Below are 22056 nucleotides of genomic sequence, written 5' to 3' on the forward strand. Positions count from 1 at the left end.
AGTATGACTGTGTTTATTTATGGGCACTGTGTGATGTTATATTCAGTATAACATTGTAAACATCCAATACTGTGACCAATATTTATAATTTTTTTAATGTTTTTATTCTTATAAATTTAAAAGGGTTGTGTGCAATGCTGCATTATCAAAGTTCAACAGTTTTACTCAACTTAGATGATTTGGTTAAAAAAGTGTGTGCACGATTTTTGGAGGTTTATAAAACAAGGGGGGTTTCCCCATTGAACTGGGGAGTCATCCCCATTCAATTCACACAGATGAAGCGACACGCAACATGTTAAGACCATAGACTTCACTTTGCTCAGGTGGCAGTCATTGTGTTTTAACAGGCATCTCCTCCTGCCCTTGAGTCTTTCAAATGCATGCTCAGCTGTTCTTCTGGCTCTGCTTGATTTGTTATTGTACATGAACTGGTGGGTGGCCAAGCTGCAATTGTCAGTCAAAGGTTTAGGCAGCCATCTGAGAGCAGAGATCATCACGTGTCCTCGGATACGCCAAAATTGTTAATCCACTGGGTCGGAAATACTGCTTCACACATTCCGATGCTCTAATGTGCTTCCAGACGCTGCGGGGAACACGAGTCGATCGGTAGGAAGCGCATCTCGAAAACAGAAAACGTTGGCAGAATAAGTTCAGCTCCTCCACAGTTAGTCTCTACATATGTTTTGTGTAACTACCAGTATTGGGTCGATAGATCAGTACTAAGTGCGTATCGAAAACACAAAATGGTAAAGAAAAATTAAACTGTGAATATTTTGTCTATTCAAAGAATAGAAATTGAAATTAATAAAACAAAGCGAAATAAAAAAATCTGTGCGATGTGAGATAGTTAAATATTTACATAATGCGTGACATTCCAGCGGCATGGTGAACGACTGGTAAGCACATCTGCCTCACAGTTCTGAGGACCTGGATACGAATCCAGCCTCGTCTGTGCAGCGTTTGCAGGTTCTCCCTGTGCCTGCGTAGGTTTTCCTGGGTACTTCTTTCTTCCAACATTACAAAAACATGCATGGTAGGTTAATTGAAGACTCTAAACTGCCTGTAGGTGTCAATGTGAGTGTGAATGGTTGTTTGTTTATATGTGCCCTGCGATAGGCTGGTGACAAGTTCAAGGTGTACCCGGCCTCTCGCCTCGAATCAGCTGGGAGAGGCTCCAACTCGCCCGCGACGATAGTGAGGATAAGCGGAAGGGAAAATGGATGGATGGATGACATTCCATCATAGGTTAAAAAACATTGTCAGCGATCATGTACTGTCTACGATGAGATTGTTTTTTAATTTTTTTTACTGTATTTATTTTGTATTTACTTATACACACAATTACACCACACAGTCACACACACACACACACACACACACACATGCACACACACACACACACACAACAGCCTTCTGATTTCTGCCATGGAAGTTCAGTTTAGTGGATAAATAGTCTCAATTAAAGAGATGCTACAATAGAATAAATATCATGCACACGGTAGACTGTATTTTGACATGAAAATATCTAGAAATGACATTTTTGCTACATACTGTAACAGTCACAGTTTACAATAGGCACTTCTTTCCATGCGTAACCAAGGATAGGCACCTAAAAAAAAAAATCCAGATATAGATGAATTTGCAAATGCCAAACCGCGAGGATGCAGAGTCCACTGTCTTATTTTTATTGAAACTAGTTTCATGCACGTTATTATTTTACAATTGTTCACATTTTATTGTTGTTGTTGACCTGCCTATTTCTATTATTACCAATAAACCTTAACTCATCCGACTCTCCTAATAATCTTGAGTATGATTGTAAACCATAATACACAACATTTAAGAATTGACTTGACCAACCCATGTGTGTTTGTCTTCTTGTGTCTTGCAGACATCGCTGAAGAGCTTCGTCCTTAGGGGCAAGAGCTCGAGATCCCTCACATTAAAGACGAAGTGGAGGATGAAGAGGTCCACCGCATCAAAGAGGAAGAGACATTGGAGCCCACTCCCATTAAAAAAGAAGATACGGAAGAGCACCCCTACATCAAACATGAAGTGGAGGTGGACATCACCAAATTTACATCTACTGGTGTCCCTTTGAAGAGTAAAGATGAAGGTCAAAGTGAGGAGAACAGAGGGCCGGAGCGGAGCCTCCAAGCAGCAGCTCGTCAACACATGACAACAGAAAGTGATGGAGACCACTCTGGAATCAGAATCATCTTTATTTGCCAAGTATGTCCAAAACACACAAGGAATTTGTCTCCGGTAGTTGGAGCCGCTCTAGTACGACAACAGACAGTCAATTTACAGAACACTTTGGAGACAGAATGACATTGACAAAAAAAAACAGTCACTGAGCAGTAAAGGGTTGCTAGTTATCTGGTAATGCCGGCACATTTTTAAAAATTTTATTTATTTATTTTTTTTGACAATTGTGCAAAAAGATGCAGAGTCCTCTAGCACTTAGAGCAGTTCGAATGACTAATATTGGAATAGTCCGGTGCAATGACCATTGTGCAAAGGGCGCTGAGACTTCAAGGAGTGTATGCGGTTTAAAGTGACGAGTAGTGCGATAATCTGGGACAATGTTGGTTGTGCAAATGTTACAGATACTCCTCAATCAGTGTGCAAATGGAGCAGATGCTACTCTGGCATGAGTGGCCAGTATATGCAAATAGTGCAGCATGGCAAGACAAATACAGTGTGTGCACGAGTAATACATAATTGGCCCCACAGAAATGTGACAACGAACTCAAGTCAAAAAATTGCCAGCATGTTGTAATGGAATTGTAGGTCAGGTGTTTAAGAAGTTGATCGCAAGAGGGAAGAAGCTGTTGGAATTTCTACTCGTTCTAGTTTGCATTGATCGGTAGTGCCTACCTGAGGGAAGGAGTTGGAAGAGCTGGTGACCGGGGTGCGGAGGGTCCGAGAGGATTTTGCACACCCTTGTCTTAGTTCTGGCAGCGTGCAAGTCCTCAATGGTGGGTAGGGGGGTACCGACAATCCTTTCAGCAGTTTTGATTGTCCGTTGCAGTCTGAGTGTTAGAATAAAAGTACATTGTTATCCCATATTTACTCTTATAGTATTTTCAAAGCATGCATTTCGCAGTATGTTGATTGTATCATAAAAGTTGACGTCTGTGTAGAGGACTGGGCCCTCAGCAAAAAGATAGCGGCTGGAACATTTTGCGGTCAGAAGTCAAAGGTTGAAGCAATCAACCCTGAGGAAGAACACATCTCCACAAAGAGTCATATATGTGATTGTTTACGATGCTGCTATGTGCTCCCCCAACTTTATAGCAGCAACAGCTGTGTAACTAGGAACTGCCCAAAAGGAAATAAAAAGAGAGGGGACGGACAGAGTGAACTCAGAGCGGTATAGAGACTGTAACTAAACACACTCTCGTCTGTTTCTCCTTGCAAGTCTGAAAACTGAAATGCCTCGGTGTCTGTCTTGTTTTTTACAAGTGTTTTAGGTGTCTTGAACCTGACATTTAAATGGTCCTTCGAGCCGGATGCCAACATACCCGACGAATCCAGCGGGCGGGTGGATTGCAGTATAAAGACCATGGCCATGGCGGACTCCATTTAAAGTGAGTCCAAAAAAACCTTTCCGGGACTGAAATCGGCCCGCCAGCTGGAATCCAAAGGTTGACGGTACTCTGAGAAGACAGACGGGGGTGAGTTGAGTTTTCATTTAAAAAGGTATGAATGAATAAGGAAAAGGTTAATGAATAAGGAAAAGGTTTGTGAAACCTGAGAAAAACCCTGTGAATACTAGTCAATGGTGGGTAAGAAAAGAAACTAGGAAAGTTTCGTGGCGTCGTAGTTAAATTCCGTATAGGACGGCGGAGTCCTCTAACGAGCTGTTGACAGACGTAGTTAAATTCCGTATAGGATGGCGGAGTCCTCTAACGAGCCAGTGTGAATGAAAAGTGTTTGAATGAGAGTGTAAACGGGAAATGGGAAACCACTAGGTTTTTCATTCCATACCAAAACAGTGGGGTTGAAAACAGCAGTCTGGTGTGGATGCTAAGGCAAGAATTCTCCACCTGAAAAGGTTGAAGTGAGAATTGCCACAACAGAAAATTTGAGTTGCTGTCCCACTGATAAGAAACCAGTTTTTAGAACATCCTAGGTGTTGACAAACTGGACCAAATTCTCTAAAATGGGGAAAGGAAGTAGTAAAATAAAATTCAGTTATACACTGCAGTGTAAAGATTGGAAGTTCAATAAATTAAATAAAAAAATCATAAAAAAAACAGGATCCCGATAAAATGTAATATTTAGACACATGGATAACTGAACACGGCTTTAATGATTGGTTAAATACACAAAAATAGCCGCGTTGCAGGAATCAATTATATTAAAAAAATAGAAAAAAAAAAGAAAAACCTTAAAAAATGAAGGAAAATGATTTTGAGGAAACAATACTGAAAGAGAATTTGAGAGAGAGAATGGAAAGAGAATGTAGACAAAATAAGAAAGGAAAAGGAATGTGAAAAGAAAGACAGAGAATATGTAGACAAGGAAAAAGAACAATTAATGTTCCATAGAAAGGAGGATGATGAGACAGGATCAGTGTCGAGGAGAAGAGAGAGTTGGAGGAGTAAGTGAAAACGGGGGAGGTGTAACTTGCCCCCCTTATCCTAAATTACCACCGCCTCCACATTAGAAGGACTGACACCACATAAAGCTGACATAAACCAGTTTGTTGAGGAACTGGGAAAAATTTAAGATGATCATATAACTTCAACGATGCAGAAGTCCAACAAGTGTGGATCCATGGGTCCAGATTGGCATAATATTAGAGGACCATGGAATCCAAGAGATGCAAATGGGATTTTGGCCCATGATAGTCGTAAATTGGGACACCGGGTAGAAAGATTAATTAACAGAGCAACCCAGCGTTTCAGACAGAGAGCAAATTACACTGAAATAACAAGAGTAAAATAAAAGGATGATGAGCCTTTTTGAGGAATACAGAGTAAGAATGACAACTGTATTCAAGACTCACAGCGGCCTGCAGGAGGATGGAGATGTAAATGAGCCATTTCAACAGCAGTTGAAGAATGCTCTCCATGCAGGTTTAAAAGACGCAATTCGCAGCTGGGTTAACAAACATTATATTGGCCTGCCTACAGGCACCTTGGAGGAGTATGGAAATCACGCCCTCCATGCTAAAATAAATAATAAAAATACATAAATAAAATAATAAAAGATAAAAGAAACAGTAACAGCATTAATGACTGAAGGGAGAAAGATGATCCCCAAATTACAAGACGAAATGTCAGAGAATGATTTGCATATTGCACTCTGGTACAAAAGGGACACCTGGTCCAGATGTGGAATATGAGAGAAAATTGGCAAAAATAACACCAGCCAGAGTCACTGTGATTTATTTATACACTGATACAGAAAGTACAGCAGTTGCAAGAGTAACATTAAATGAAGAGATGGAAGCACTGTTTAGAATGTGGACTCCACCCCACATATTTTTGTAAAGATAACTAAATAAATAATAGACATAAAAAATGGAAAGACTTAGGGAGAATAGTTGAACAAGGTGAGAGAGCAACTGATTGGGTTACCTTTTCAAACAATACAGAAATAAGTGCCTCAACAGCAATAGAAAGAAAGGTACTATTTTGGACAATTCAGGCACAAGAAGGGATACACCTACATTCTCAGCAAAAATGAGACTTAATGTTCACTGAGGATGAGGAAGATTTGTTGAAGGAAGTACAAATTAGGCAAAAAACTGAATACAGATGATGTGTGAGACAATATCCATTGAAACAGGATGCATACGAAGGCATCAAACCAGTAATTGAAGATTTGATTGCTGCTGGAGTTATAGTAAAATATGATAACTCGACAGGCAGCACTCCAATATTCCCACTAAAGAAAGCGCCACAATCTGTAGGAAGCGGCATGGTGCAAGACTTACAAACAGTAAAAAATGCAGTAAATTCAAAGAGCTCCATGTGTGCCTGACCTTTACACTTTGTTGAATACACTCAGGACAGATGCTATAGTCTTTACTGTAGTAGATATCAGCAATGCATTGTTTTCTGTACCCATGGATGGGGATGGGCGGCACGGTGGCCGACTGGTTAGAGCGTCAGCCTCACAGTTCTGAGGTGCGGGGTTCAATCCCCGTCCCCGCCTGTGTGGAGTTTGCATGTTCTCCCCGTGCCTGTGTGGGTTTTCTCCGGGCACTCCGGTTTCCTCCCACATCCCAAAAACATGCATTAATTGGAGACTCTAAATTGCCCATAGGCATGACTGTGAGTGCGAATGGGTGTTTGTTCCTATGTGCCCTGCGATTGGCTGGCAACCAGTTCAGGGTGTACCCCGCCTCCTGCCCGATGACAGCTGGGATAGGCTCCAGCACGCCCGCGACCCTAGTGAGGAGAAGCGGCTCAGAAAATGGATGGATGGATGGATGGATGGGGATGGTCAGTTTTGGTTTGAATTTGCGTTTGGAGGATGGGGATACACTCTTACTAGATTGCCACAAGGCAATAAAGCCCTCACACCTCCAGGCATTGACCACATCCTTAAAAGGTCGTAGAATGTGATAACACCTACTGAAGCCTTAATAAAAAAAGCAGCTGCAGGACAGACGTGTGAGCAATAGAAGATAAACAAATTATTGTAGAATCTGGGTTCAAAATTATGCAGAAATCATTGCACACCTGAGTAAAATGATGTATGAAGAAGACCTCAAAATGACATCACCTTTAAAGTGGATTGATGAAGCAGAAAAAGCTTTTTGTGAAATAAAACATGATTGTCAAGAGTTAGCAGAAACAACAGCCAAAAGCAGAAGTGACCTGAAAGATCAGCCCTTAGAAAAAGGAGAGGTCCTATTTGTAGATGGCTCATCTAAGAAAAATTAACTAGGGAAAACACTTTGAAAGATATGCAAGAACAAAGCCCACTGAAAGAAAAAGAACAGTGGCTTAAAAATAATGTAAGAATTGAAAACAACATCAACCAGTTCAGGGTGTACCCCGCCTCCTGCCCGATGACAGCTGGGATTGGCTCCAGCACGCCCGCGACCCTAGTGAGGAGAAGCGGCTCAGAAAATGGATGGATGGATGGATGAAAACAACATGTTTCTAGGACCTGAAGGTAAACGTGTCTTTAAAAAAAAAAAAAAAAAAAAAAAAAAAAAACTTATATAAATGGGCAGCAGTATTGAGCCATGGTTCAACACATGTCTCAACAGGAGGGATGGTAAGACAGATATACAACCTATGGCTTTAATTCTTATTCAAAAAACTTTTTTAGAGCATGTATGATTTGTGCTAGGCATAATCCACAAGGCAATTTGAGGCCCAGGAGAGGAAAATTTCCTGCACCTCAATACCCGTTTCAAATTATCCATATGGACTTTGTTGAATTAAACCAAAGTGAGGAAAAAATATTGTTTGGCCATCATAGACGCCTTTTCAAAATGGATAGAAATCTTCCTAACCAAATATCCAGACGCATTGACAGTGGAAAAAGCACTTTATAAGGATATCATTCCAAGATATGATATTCCTGAAAAAATATACAGTGATAACGGTACCCAGTTTGTTAACCAAATTGTGAAAAAGATAGGAGTAATGTTTCACATTGATATAAAGAATCATTGTGCTTACCATCCTCAAAGCGCTGGATTAGTGGAAAGGATGAATGGAGAAAAAAAACAGACTAAAAAAGTGCATTGAAGAAACAGGAAGGCCGTGGACACAGTGTTTGGAATTAGTAAAGCTGTATATAAAAACAAGTATTTCAGGACTAACAGCCTATGAAACATTGTTTGGAAGGCTTTATAAACTACTTCAATTTAAGAAGCAATGGGAAACAAATGATTAAGCTAATTTAGCAGACCACATGCAGTAAATGTTAGAAAAACAATGACTAAATTAAGGCCCATTTCAAGTATTGTTGACAACCCCCACAGCTGTAAAGATAGCAGAGAGGTCAACTTTGATTCATTTGACACATTGTAAAAAGGTCATTTTGGTTGAAAACTCCGACAAGGGAGGTGAGCAAAAGTCTGATAATAGGGCGGTCTCAGACGTTTAGAATCTGGGAAAACCTGAAAGTCAGTGAAGATTTTATAAGACACCAAACTAAGGTAGAGGAGATATTTTAACCAGAATGACCTCTAAGTGTTTAAAATCAGCTATGGGGTGTTGGATGTCAACGCTATCTGTTATTTAGATTTTTATGTTAGTATGGTATTTGTGGGAATCACCCAAGGTTAAACGAGCGGACCATAAAGTAACCACTAAACCCTTACTCTTACATAGGGTTAGACATAGTAGCGGACAGTCAGGAACACCAATTCCTGTCATTCCCTGGATAGTCCCATGGGCATATAATGATGCAATTAGGGTAACCATAGCACCAAACACAACAACTAAATTGAGGCTTCTAAATTACTAATTTAAAGGGATTTGCAAACACCAAACAGAGAACTGGAAAAGATTATGAGACGTATTGGAGGTACCTTACAGGACATGTATTAGATTGAGTTGGAATTCTCAAATTAATACCCAAGAGGGTGACTATTGGTCCATAGGGCAAAGTCATGAGGTAAAGTACTTTCATAAAAAGATAACACTTGGAAAACAAGGATCAATGTTAAATATGAAAGTAACCATGGGAAGTGACCTTCTTAGACCGCCTAACGCGGCTGGTTTCAATACATCCTGTTGGGGTTTTCTCTTGTGGGCATATTCTACTAGAACAGACCCCAATTTCCCAATAATAATTTACAAAAACAAAACTATCTATTAGAGAACCCCCAAGTGAGTCAGTACACCAACCAAGCAAGGGTGGTAGTAAAACGACTATCACAAAGTGATTTTGATTGGGAAATTCAGTCCATTACAGGAGTTTCAGAATAATAATTGCTTGCTTATGGTAGAACAAGATGCTAATCTGACCCACAAGGACTGTGTCGTGTGCATGGGCCCTAGACCATTATTACAGATAATACCAGCCATCATTCCGCAAAATTGTGTCATTGATGTTATGAATAATACTAATCCTAGGAATTACATGTATGAGTTGGGACAGCGTGTTTCCTGTGACTAGAGTTGATAAGCACGAACCTGTTTTCCACAAATGGTCTGGGAGTAAACAAGGGTGTTTATTCCAGTATAGTATAAAGTGGAAATCAGATAAGGGTGTGGGAGTTTATTGCAGGAAAGCCCCCACCAGGCTACATGTGAAAACCATGAAGGACAGATGTCGGAGAGGAAGTGGCTGCAAGGAGCCACTGTGCAAGACCGCGCCTGGAGCCAGCGGCAAATGGTCATCATTCTACAGGACAATGAGGACGTCAGATGGGAACCATGGACAAATCAGATGACAACGATTCCATACAAGAACAGATAGCTTTGTTCAGTCTGCGCTGTCTTTGCTGAGGCAAGGATAAGCGTAGCTGCGGACCCAGAGCTCTGTAAAATATATAGACTCCTCTGTTATGTATAAATTGGTTGAATTTTAACGCGTCGTTAAAATTGTAGCTCTTTCAGGAAAACGAACACTCACGGAACCTTGAGAGTAATAGGTGATTATAAAATTCAGGTTCCTACAGTATCAATAGTGGTAGAAATTAACTTCAATCCGTAGAGAAGAGGGGACATCTGGTGGTGGTGTGGAGATGCTATGCTATTTGATAAATTGCAAAAGAATGTAACAGGTCTCTGTGCTCTAGTGAACTTGTTGTTACCGGTATCAGCACATCCTATGTCTGTATAAGAGTTAACAGCTAGGTTATCTACTGTCATGCCAGAACATTGGTGATGTCAAGGAAAAGAGTAGCAGATTGGCAGGACCAAAATGATCCAACATACATTGACGCCGTCGCTGTTCCCCATGGTGTTTCAAGTGAGTACAAATTCGAGTATCAAATAGCTGCAGGATTTGAGTCCTCGATCTGTTGGTGGTGCACAACCAACAAAAACGTAGACAGAATCAACTACATCCATTACGATGTAAAAAAATAATTGGGCAATTGGACACAGAGTGGGTTTTAAGCTGCACATGAACAGCTATCAGTCACATCACTTATGGCATTCCAAAACAGGGTAGCTGTTGACATGTTGTTGGCTGAGAGAGGAGGAGTATGTGGTATGTTCAGGAGGACAATACTGCACATTCCCAACACACAGCTACGGATGGCAGTCTCACCAAGGCCATAGAGGGACTCCGAACCCTTAATGGTAAAATGGTGTTGACACCTCCATGTGGAACTCCTGGATGAATGCCTTTGGAAAATACAAAGCCGTGGTGTCCTAAATTTTGGTAACAATCGCTGTTTTTACAGCAATTTAGATGTTGGATGTTGTTGTATTCCTTGTCTGCGTTTTCTCATTAATAGATAGATAACAACAGCAATCTCACCCATGGAGACCCTGGATGGCTCAAATGTATCCTTTACTTGGTCCTGACTATGAAGGTAGTGACAATAATGATGATAATGACGTGCATTATGACCTGCGTGATTTATTTCCAGATCCAGGTGGCTATGAATAAAGATTAACATTGCCTCTGAGAGTAAATGTATGTGTATTCATAAAAATTATCTTACAGTAAAAAAATCTTACTGAAGTGACTGATGTATGATAATATGAGAATTTGAGCAAATATGTGATAAAGAGGAGAGAAATGTTAGAATAAAAGTACATTGTTATCCCATATTTACTCTTATAGTATTTTCATAGCATGCATTTAGCAGTATGTTGATTGTATCATAAAAGTTGACGTTGTCTATGAAGAGGACTGGGCCCTCATTAAAAAGATAGCGGCTGGAACATTTTGCGGTCAGAAGTCAAAGGTTAAAGCAATCAACCCTGAGGAAGAACACATCTCCACAAAGAGTCATATATGTGATTGTTTACGTGTCATGTGTGTGTGTGTGTGTTCCGGGTTTTGTCTTCCCCCCTGTTTCACACACACCTGCTCCTGTGAGCATCTTCACCACCTATGCCTCGTTCACCCTAATTACCCCTTGTATTTAACCTCGTGTCTCATTCCCTCTCGTTGCCAGTTCGTTGTACCTTGTCGTCGCGTTCCAGCATTCCTTGTTTCCACGTCACAGATTCACAGTAAAACTTGACCCTGTTCCGATTATCGACCTTGCCTCTTTGCCTCATGTTTTTGGATACTGTTGCCTTTCTTGGATTGCTTACCTGTGTACCGACCTATGCCCGTCTATTAAACCTCTCTTTTTGGAAGCTGTCCATTTGTTTTGGAGTTGTGCATTTTTGGGTCCTATCCTCTGTTCCGTTCATGACATTACGATGCTGCTATGTGCTCCCCCAACTTTATAGCAGCAACAGCTGTGTAACTAGGAACTGCCCAAAAGGAAATAAAAAGAGAGGGGACGGACAGAGTGAACTCAGAGCGGTATAGAGACTGTAACTAAACACACTCTCGTCCGTTTCTCCTTGCAAGTCTGAAAACTGAACTGCCTCGGTGTCTGTCTTGTTTTAGGTGTCTTGAACCTGACACTGAGTTTTGTCCTTTTTTGTAGCAGCACCAAACCAGACTGTGATGGAAGAACACAGGACTGACCGTTGTGTAGAACTGTCTCAGCAGCTCCGGTGGCAGGCCGTGCTTTCTCAGAAGCCGCAGGAAGTACATCCTCTGCTGGGCCTTTTTGAGGACGGAGTTGATGTTGGTCGCCCACTTCAGGTCCTGAGAGACTGTAATTCCCAGTAACTTGAAGGTCTCGACGGTTGACACAAGGCAGCTGGACAACGTAAGGGGCAGCTGTGGCGAAGGATGCCTCCTGAAGTCCACGATCATCTCTACAGTCTTGAGCGTGTTCAGCTCCAGGTTGTGTCGGCCGCACCACAGCTCCAGCCGCTCCGCTTCCTGTCGATATGCAGAATCGTCACCGTCCTTGATGAGGCCGATGACAGTGGTGTCATCTGCAAACTTCAGGAGTTTGACAGTCGGGTGCGCTGAGGTGCAGTCTCTCTGCAGGTGTAGAGAGAGAAGAGCAGCGGAGAGAGGACACAAACTTGGGGCGCCCCAGTGCTGATGCTGCGTGTGGATGAGGTGGCCTCCCCCAGCCTGACATGCTGTGTCCTGCCCGTCAGAAAGCTGTAAATCCACTGGCAGATGGCAGGTGAGACGCTGAGCTGGAGAAGCTTGGATGAAAGGAGTTCAGGGATGATGGTGTTGAACGCTGAGCTGAAGTCCACGAACAGAATCCTCGCGCAGGTCCCTACACTGTCGAGGTGTTCTAGGATGAAGTGCAGTCCCATGTTGACTGCATCATCCGCAGACCTGTTCGCTTGGTAGGCAAACTGCAGGGGGTCCAGCAGGGGACCTGTGACACTCTTGAGGTGGTCCAGCACGAGACGTTTAAAGGAATTCATGACCACGGATGTCAAAGTGACAGGCCTGTAGTCATTTAGACCCGAGATTGCAGGTTTCTTGGGGACTGGAATGATGGTGGAGCGTTTGAAACAGGATGGAACTTCGCACAGTTCCAGAGATCTATTGAAGATCTGAGTGAAGACTGGAGCGAGCTGGTCCGCGCAGACTTTGAGGCAGGATGGGGACAGATGGTCTGGGCCTGCCGCTTTGTTAATCTTTTGTTGTTTGAAGATGCGTCTCACATCCTGTTCATGGATGGTTAACGCAGAAGTCAGAGGTGTGATTGTGGTCGGGGGTGCGGCCGGGTGGGTGTGGGGTGTGAAACTGTCCTTTTCAAATCTGCAGTAGAAGGTATTCAAGTCGTTGGCTAGTGTGCTATTGTTCTCAGCTTGGGGGGATCGTCGCTTGTAATTAGTCAGCGATTGGAATGCATGCCAGACTGATTTAGAGTCGTTTGCGCTAAACTGTTTTTCCAACTTTGCTGCATATTTCCTCTTTGCAATGTTAATTTCTTTAGTCAGCTGGTTTCTAGCTCGATTATACAGGGCCCTGTCCCCGCTCTGATATGCACCCTCCTCGGCGAAGCTGCTTAAGTTTAGCAGTGAACCACGGCTTGTTGTTGTTGAATGTGCGAAATGATTTTGTTGGTACACACAGATCTTCACAGAAACTGATATAGGACGTATATTCATCCAGGCTGCCAGCTGAATTTTCAAAGACACTTCAGTCTTTGCAGTCTAAACAGCTTTGAAGTTCCATCTTGGCTTCATTGGTCCACTTTTTCACTGTTTTCACTGTAGGCTTTGCGCATTTAAGTTCTTGCCTGTACGTCGGTATAAAGTGAATTAAGCAGTGATCAGAAGAGCTCAGGGCTGCACGAGGTATAGCACGGTATGCGTTTTTTACCGTAGTGTAGCAGTGGTCTAAAGTATTATTTTCCCTGGTAGGACAGTTGATGTGCTGCTTGTATTTAGGGAAAAATACACACAAGAATGCACGCTGGTGAGAAACCTTTTGCCTGCTTGGTTTGTGGTCAAAGATTCTCTCAGAAGGAACACTTAAAAATACACAAGAACGCACACCGGTGAGAAACCTTTTGCATGCTCAGTTTGAGGTCAAAGATTCTCTCGTGAGTCTCAGGCTAAAACACAAGTGTGCTGGTGAGAACAGCAGTGATGAAGAAGCTTTAACTGAAAAAATAAATGTTTAATATCAAAAGAAATTACCATCATACTGATTTACAAAATTCTACAATCTTGTATTCTGTCTACCATCTTTTATTTGATCAATCTTTTAATTTTCTTAGAATCTTCTAAAAGCCTCCTGTGGACAAATATCGAGAATTCCCACTGGTGCCAAAATGCTTTTATCTAATGTTTTAAAATGCCCAAATGATTGATCAAACTTGATTGTGAAGAGATTTTTAACTTTTGGTGAAAATATTGAAAAGTGTAAATGGGATCCTTAATAAAATACAATTCTTCAAACAGTGAGACTCATTCAATTGTCTTGTGTATCAAATCCATTTTTCACATTGAAGAGTATTGAAATGCCTTCAATCCATTCGAAACCCTCCAAAAACAAATGGTGGCAAAAGAAAGCAAAAAATGGCCCAAGCGACAAGGCCTAAGTGGAAAATTGCTTCGCTGGGGCACTGGTAGGTCAAGGTAGCGCTGTACTTGGCTGACTTTAATCACAATAAACAACTTCTTCATATTAAATAATGGAGTGAGCCATCAACCAGCCGCCCGCCCTCGTCACTGCCTGCCACGTAATTCTCTGCCTCAACCACCCGCCAACGCATCTCAAGGACCACCGACCTTTCCCTTTTCAATAAACTCTTCATCACAACCTCTCAGCCTCCGCCTGCTCTTGGGTCCAGTCTCCATCAAATTCGTGACTGAATACTCAGGCCACAAATGGACCCAGAAAACCCGGTGGCGCTAAAACATGCACTCATCCTACCAGGTGCCCACATAGGGCGACAAGAGAAAACTCTTCAGGAAATCATGGAATCTCTACACTCCCTCACGCAACAAGTCTCCCTCCTTTCTTCGAAGTTGCAACAATAGATATACAAGTAGTATATCTATTGTAGTAGTATATCCTTTCACTCTCCAGTAAGTACTCCTTCTGAGCCCCCTCACCTCCCGTACAAAGAACCTCATGTCCCTCTGCCCAAGCCCTACTCCGGGGACCTAGGGGCATGTAGCCAGTTCCGAATTAATTGCTCACTACTTTTTCGATCTTCAAACGTACAGTTATCCAACTGAACAATTGCGTTTGTCACTAACCTCCTCCGCGGCAGAGCAGCCAAATGGTCCACCGCGTTATGGCACAACTCCTCCCCGGTACTTCAGTCATTTGATACTGTTGGATTAATCTTACCCAACATTATAATAGACACAAAAGGAATGAAGACGCTGGTTTCTTTTTCTCATGAGGAGGGCGTATGGGAGATTGTTCAGATCACAGTCTCTCAAAACGCTCTAAACAATCCCCCCCCTCGCTCCTGCTTTTATTTGAAATAGGAGGGATTTACAAATCATAATGTTCTAAGCAATAAGACACAACACAAAATATTTGATAATAAGAGGGTTTTTCCCAGACATAGTATTCTAAGTAATAAGACACAACACATAATATTGAACCAACACCTGTCACGACCCGACCACATCCGATCACGTCCTTGGTCCAAGCGCCCTTCCATCGGATGATGCTGAGTCGTCTTTTTGAAGTAGAGACATCTAAAATTGTCCATTATACTAATGCAAGCTAAGCAAATAAATGATAACTTCTACAATTTATCTAACATTTCCCTCCTGTTTATCATGTATTTGCACAAATTCTCATATCATCTTACAGTCACTTCATTTCGATTTTTAACTGTAGAATCATTTTTATGAAACAAATACATTTACACTCAGAGTAAACTTGTCATATATGAATGTTGTAGTTTAAATATCGTAATCATCTGTATCAGGAAACAAATCAGTTAAAGCAAAATCATCATTATCATCATAATCATCATTATCATCATAATCATCATTATCATCATTATCATCATACAGTAATGGATACATAAGCTCCATACGATTCTCCATGGGGGTTATGGCTGTGGTGATTAATTTACTGATTAATGCCCGAATGCATGGGATACAACAACATCCACATAATGTCAGAATGGCTGCAAAAACAGCAATTGATATCAATATTGGTGAAATTAGGGTTTTATATTTACCAAAAACGTCCATTCGAGCTGTCCCACAAGGAGTGTTGATTGAGGGTCCGTAGACCATCGATGGCTCTGGTCAAGCTGCCATCTGAAGCAGTATTGTTTGTTCTCCAAACATACCGCAAACACCTCCCTCTCTTGCGAAGAGCATGTCGACAGCTATGCGGCCTTGGAACGTCCTTGAGCTGCTCGTGCACAGCTTCCAACCCACTCTGAGTCCAATTTCCTAATCTCTGTACATTGAAGTGGATAAGACAAGGGCGTGCAAAATCCTCTCGGACCCTCCCCACCCTGGTCACCAGCTCTTCCAGCTCCTTCCCTCAGGTAGGCGCTACCGATCAATGCAAACTAGAACTAGTAGACATTCCAACAGCTTCTTCCCTCTTGCAATCAACTTCTTGAACAGCTAACTTACAATTCCATTACAACAAGCTGGCAATTTTTTGACTTGAGTTCGTTGTCACATTTCTGTATTTCTGTATTATGTATTACTCGTGCACTCACTGTAGTTGTCTCGCCGTGCTGCACTATTTGCATATAGTGGCCACTCATGCCAGAGTAGCATCTGCTCCATTTGCACACTGATTGAGGAGTATCTGTAACATTTGCACAACCATTGTCCCAGATTATCGCAGTACTCGTCACTTTAAACCGCATACACTCCTTGAAGTCTCAGTGCCCTTTGCACAATGGTCATTGCACCGGACTATTGCGATATTAGCCATTCGAACTGAGGACTCTGCATCTTTTTGCACAATTGTTGTTTGTTGTTGTTTTTTGTCAATGTCTTTATGTCTCCAAAGTGTTCTGTAAATTGACTGTCTGTTGTACTAGAGCGGCTCCAACTACCGGAGACAAATTCCTTGTGTGTTTTGGACATACTTGGCAAATAAAGATGATTCTGATTCTGATTCTGATTCTGATTCTGATTCTGATTCTGATGTAGCTTATCCCATCAACATTTTTATTAATCGTACACCACCAGCATATGAAAGACTCAAATCCTCCTGCAACCTGGTCACCCAATTTGTATTGATTAGGAACCCCCACGAGGAACACCTGGCGTCGATGTATGTTGGATTATTTTGCCCCTGCCATGACAAATCTCTTTTTTGTATATGTTCTAGATTGGACAAAAACATTGGTGCCCTTTCCATTAAATCTTGAACAGGCATAGGGTATACTGACACATGCAATATCAAAGTGATAATAGCGCATAATCTAGATATATCTTTAGGTAATCTATCAAACAGTCTATCATCTCCGCACCACCACCAGATGTCGCTCCGTGACACTGGCACAAAATTTGGTTTGACTTTTAAGATTACTTTACACTGTGTGTCGTTCAGTGGTCCTAATTTTTTTCCCTTTATTAATCATGTTTATACAAGTGAAATTATTTGGTGCTACTAAAGTAGAAAACATCGGTTTGTGTTTATCTGCTTCTTTTACGGGATATATAGGATCCCATGATTTACAAGGAACCAATCATCAGTAGTTATGTTGTTAAAATTAAATTAAAATTTGTCCACCTTTCTTTGAAGTTTTCAATGGCATTTTTGGTTTAACACTGTTCCTATAACACAATACACAATATACAATACACAATATAACACAAGCCATTTTGCTTAGGTTAAACTTCTTTCTATGTTCTTTTGCTGTTTTTTTTTTTTTTTGACCAACTGGACCAATCATAACTTGTTTCACCAATGAGGTGTTCCCATCCAAAGCCTATAGTTGCATACCAGTCATATCCAAATCCCCAATTCTGCCCATTCTCTTGAGCATCATTGGTGAGAGCCGCATATGGAATTATGATTAAAGCAGCTTGATTTTGGGAGGCACAAAATATTAAACCTTTTTGCCGTGTTTGGAGGCCATGCCCACAATTTTGATCATCAGCTGTACTCCTTTTGATACGAGTTAATGATTCGAAATTATTATTTTTTTTATTATTGGGTTTGTCATATTGGTCCAGTTGGTAGGTGATTTTCTATCTAAAAAATGGGTTTTATCATTGAGGGTGGGACGTCCCATGTACCACAAAAACAAAACCAACATCATAGTAGCCAAAGTTGCTACATAACAACTTAGCGAATCTCATAACCAACGTGGGTGTGCCTTTCTGCTGAGTTCTCACTAAAAGGGTTGGTGTCTTTTTCTTCACTGACCAGCAAGCGTTTTCAGAATCTACACATCTGCTCCCGCTCCGTTATCAGACTTTAGCTCACCTTCCCTATTTGAGTACTCAGCTGAAATGACTCTTTTACAGTGTGTTAAATGAACTTTTTTTTTTTTTTTTTTTTTTTTTTCCTGTGCTAATGTAAATTTCATTTTGTAGTTTTGCACTTTGTTTTTCACAATAATTACGGTATTGTTGTGGAATACTCATATTGGCTATCAGTATAGATTGTACCATCTTTATTTTTCATTAGTTTGCATGCCTCGGTTAATGCTACTAATTCAGCAGCTTGTTCAGCCAATTCCTGTCAATCATGCTGCGTGCCTTCATCAAGTAAGGGTATTAGTGTGGCTGGATTTAAGGTTGTGCATCGCTCAACAGTCAAATGTGGTTGTGACAGCAAAATGGCAATGCAAGATAAATGTCTTGCAGGTGATCAAAACGCCATATTGGTTTGCAATAGGAGAGCAGACACTGTATGTGGGACCTTAAGGGTGAACTGCTCTCTAGTTGAAAAATAAGCTATTGGTTTTAGCTTATCACCATATTGTTGTGTAAGTACGGAGGTCATGCAATAGCTTTTACAATCTACCATTTGAATTAATGTTTTATCATTAAATTTGGAAGGCCTAGCGCAGCACTGGACACCAAATGTTGTTTAATGTCACAGAAGGCCTTTTCTGCCTCTGTACTCCATTAAACAGGTGATGTCATTTTAAGGTTGTTTTTATACATTAATTTTGACAATGGTGCAACAATTTCTGCATAGTTTGGAATCCATGCTCTACAATAATTTGTCAGACCTAAAAATGATTATTATATGTTTCTTTGTCTGTGGTTTAGAATTTTTTAAGACTATAGCTTTCCTGTCTTCTAATATAGTCCTTCCTCCTATACTTAAATTATGGCCTAGATATTTGACTTGCCTTTTACATCATTGCAATTTATTTTTGTTAACTTTATGTCTCTCTTCTGTTAGATGATGCAGCAAGGCCAATGAATCCTTGCATGTCTCTCCATCTGTAGATGCCAGAAGACATGCGTGTTGTCATAACTTGTGAATAATTAGTTAGACTTTCACAGTAACCTTGCGGTAATCTAGTAAATGTATATATATATATATTTTTTTTTTTTTCTCAAATGTGAATGCAAACCAAAATTGACTGTTATTTTCTATTGGTACTGTAAAGAATGCATTACTTATGTCCACTACTGTAAACACAGTAGCGTCTGGTCTTAATGAATTTAACAATGTGCGTGGGATTGGTACGCATGCTCCTCTCTGTATTACTGCAGCTCATCACATTCTTTTTATCTTCTATTTTTGTGATAAGCTGCAAGGCTGCAGACAACAGGGCCTTTTCCATGTTTAACTGTGGTTTGTCTGGGATATCGATTGTGTAATAGAATGTACTTTCTCTGTTTTCCAGTGTTACATCGAGGTCCTCTCTTTTTAATTTATGTTTAATTCATGTTTGAGTACAAGTCCTAGTTGGAATAAGCCGTCTCTTCCCAACAAATTCACAGGGCACTCCGGGACTTCGAAAATGGGCATTCTACAAGGTTATTTCAGGTTTTTCAGTGTCCAAACTCAGAATGTCCTGTAAATTGAAATCCACCTCCTCATTCTCTGTAATGTTTACACAAGAGGATTTGTTGAGTTGGGAAGCAGGCTGGCCTAGTCATGCGGTAGTTTGTCCGTATTCTCTTTTATTTTTATTTTTTTATTTTTTAGGGCAGTCACGTGCAATGTGGCCTTTGTTTCCACAGCACCAACAGATGGTATTATCATAATAATTTCGATTTCTACCATATCTTACTCTCCCACGGTCTCTGCCGTGTCCTCTAAAATTATCTCTCTCTCTGCCTTGATAGTATATTTCTGCTTCTTCGTCGAGGAAGACATCTATCTTCTCTTTTTGTTTTTTGTCTAACACTCTTTCTGCATGGAGGGCATGATTAACATATTCCTCCAGAGGGCCAGTTGCTAGGTTTATCCAATGTTTATCTACCCATCTGTTAATGTGTTCTTTCGAATTCGCATGTAAAGCATTTTTTAACTGTTGTTGATAAGGTGTGATGCCGGCTACGGCCTTTTTCACATCCTCATTAGTCCAGGTCCTATAGACCAAAATTTTTTCTTTCTGGTCCTCTTGTATATTTGGATGTGCCACTTCAATTATCGGAAATAAATCCAGGTCTCCCTCGTCTGAGATTATATTTGTTATTTTGGGAGTGGGAGAAAATGTTTCTCCCATAGTTTTAGACCAATTCATTTGTACCCCTCCCGATCGTAAAATTCGTTGTGTTTGTGCCTCTCGAGTTGGAGGATTTTCATGAGGTGGCAAAACCAGGTACAAGGGTGCTGATGCTTTTGTTTCCTTATTTTTTTTACAACTTTCTTCAATTATCTTTTTCTCGCTAATTCTTATTGGTCCTGTCTCGTCATCTTCCTGTCTTTGAAACAACATATTTTTATGTCTACCTTCCTGCTCTTTTTGTTCATTTGTTAAGTGTTTCTTATTCTCCCTTCCTTTTTCTCTTTTTGACGCCATGTTTAACCAGAAGAGTAAGTCGTCAAATCCATCTTTTTGTATTTGTGATATATCATTTTTGTGTCGACACTTTATTTTGTTTTGAAGTTGAACTATTTTTTGCGAATTTAGCTGGCCAGCGAAACCGTATTTGGTTATCCACGTGTTTAAATGTTCTATTTTGGAAGGGTTTTGGAGTTGAACATATTTCCAATCTTTACATGTTAGGCCTATTTTTGGATCCGGTTTATTGTTGTTATTTCCCATTTTTGTGAATTTGGAAGTCAGTTCATTTGCACCTAGTGTGACCTAAATACTGACTTTATTCAAAAATGACAGGGTGACAATTAATGTCTGAGTTTTGGCAATTCTCAAGCTTCTACCCTAATTGGGGCGGAGAATTCTTGCCTTTGCTTCCAAACTCAGTTGTCACTTACAATCCCGTCTTATACATTCATACTTTTACACATACACACGATATTAATAACGTTTTTATAAACACACGAAAACACGGAAACACAGAAACACAGAAATACGGAATTTAAGTACGTACAGGACTCCGCCGTCCCCACGGATTTTATCGGATTCCGTTGTCCATCTGACCACTTGCCAGTGACTAGTATTACACAAGGTTTGTTCTGCCGCAGACTTCTTCGTCGCGCAATTCACTCACTCTTTAATCCTTTTTTCCCCCCAAATTTTTTTAAAATTTAACTCACCACTCGTCTTCAATCCTGTGGATTGACACAGATTGGCGTTCCCGTCGATCCACCTCGCGAATGTACGCTCCCTACCCAACAAAATGGACGAGCTTCATCTTCTGTTAAAGACCAGTAAAGACTTCGGACGTTCCGCGGCCATGTGCTTCACGGAGACCTGGCTTTGCAACGCTGTACCCGATGGCGCTGTTATGCTTCCCGGTTTCCATATTCATCGAGCGGACCGCGACATGGAATCATCGGGGAAAACAAAGGGGGGCGGAATATGCCTCTATATCAACGAAAAATGGTGTACGGACGTCACGGTGCTCAGCACACACTGCAGCCCGCATTTGGAGTCGCTATTCGTAAACTGTAAACCATTCTACTCCCCACGTGAGTTCGCATCATTCATTCTCGCTGGCGTCTATATTCCGCCTCAAGCTAACACGAACGCCGCATTGCTAACGCTCGCCGATCAAGTCAACGAAATTGAAAAAAAACACCCCGACTCACCCCTCATTATTCTCAGGGACTTTAACAAAGCTAAACTCAACCACGAACTCCCTAAATACAAGCAGCACATCGACTGTCCTACCAGGGAAAATAATACTTTAGACCACTGCTACACCACGGTAAAAAACGCATACCGTGCTATACCTCGTGCAGCCTTGGGCTCGTCTGATCACTGCTTAATTCACTTAATACCGACGTACAGGCAAGAACTTAAATGTGCGAAGCCTACAGTGAAAACAGTCAAAAAGTGGACAAATGAAGCCAAGATGGAACTTCAAAGCTGCTTAGACTGCACAGACTGGAGTGTCTTTGAAAATTCAGCTGGCAGCCTGGATGAATATACGGACACTGTCACATCCTATATCAGTTTCTGTGAAGAGGTCTGTGTTCCAACAAAATCATTTCGCACATTCAACAACAATAAGCCGTGGTTCACTGCTAAACTTAAGCAGCTTCGCCAAGCTAAGGAGGACGCATATCAGAGCGGGG

Source organism: Phyllopteryx taeniolatus, unplaced genomic scaffold, assembly GCF_024500385.1.
Source record: "Phyllopteryx taeniolatus isolate TA_2022b unplaced genomic scaffold, UOR_Ptae_1.2 contig_28, whole genome shotgun sequence".
In the NCBI taxonomy this organism is placed as follows: Eukaryota; Metazoa; Chordata; class Actinopteri; order Syngnathiformes; family Syngnathidae; genus Phyllopteryx; species Phyllopteryx taeniolatus.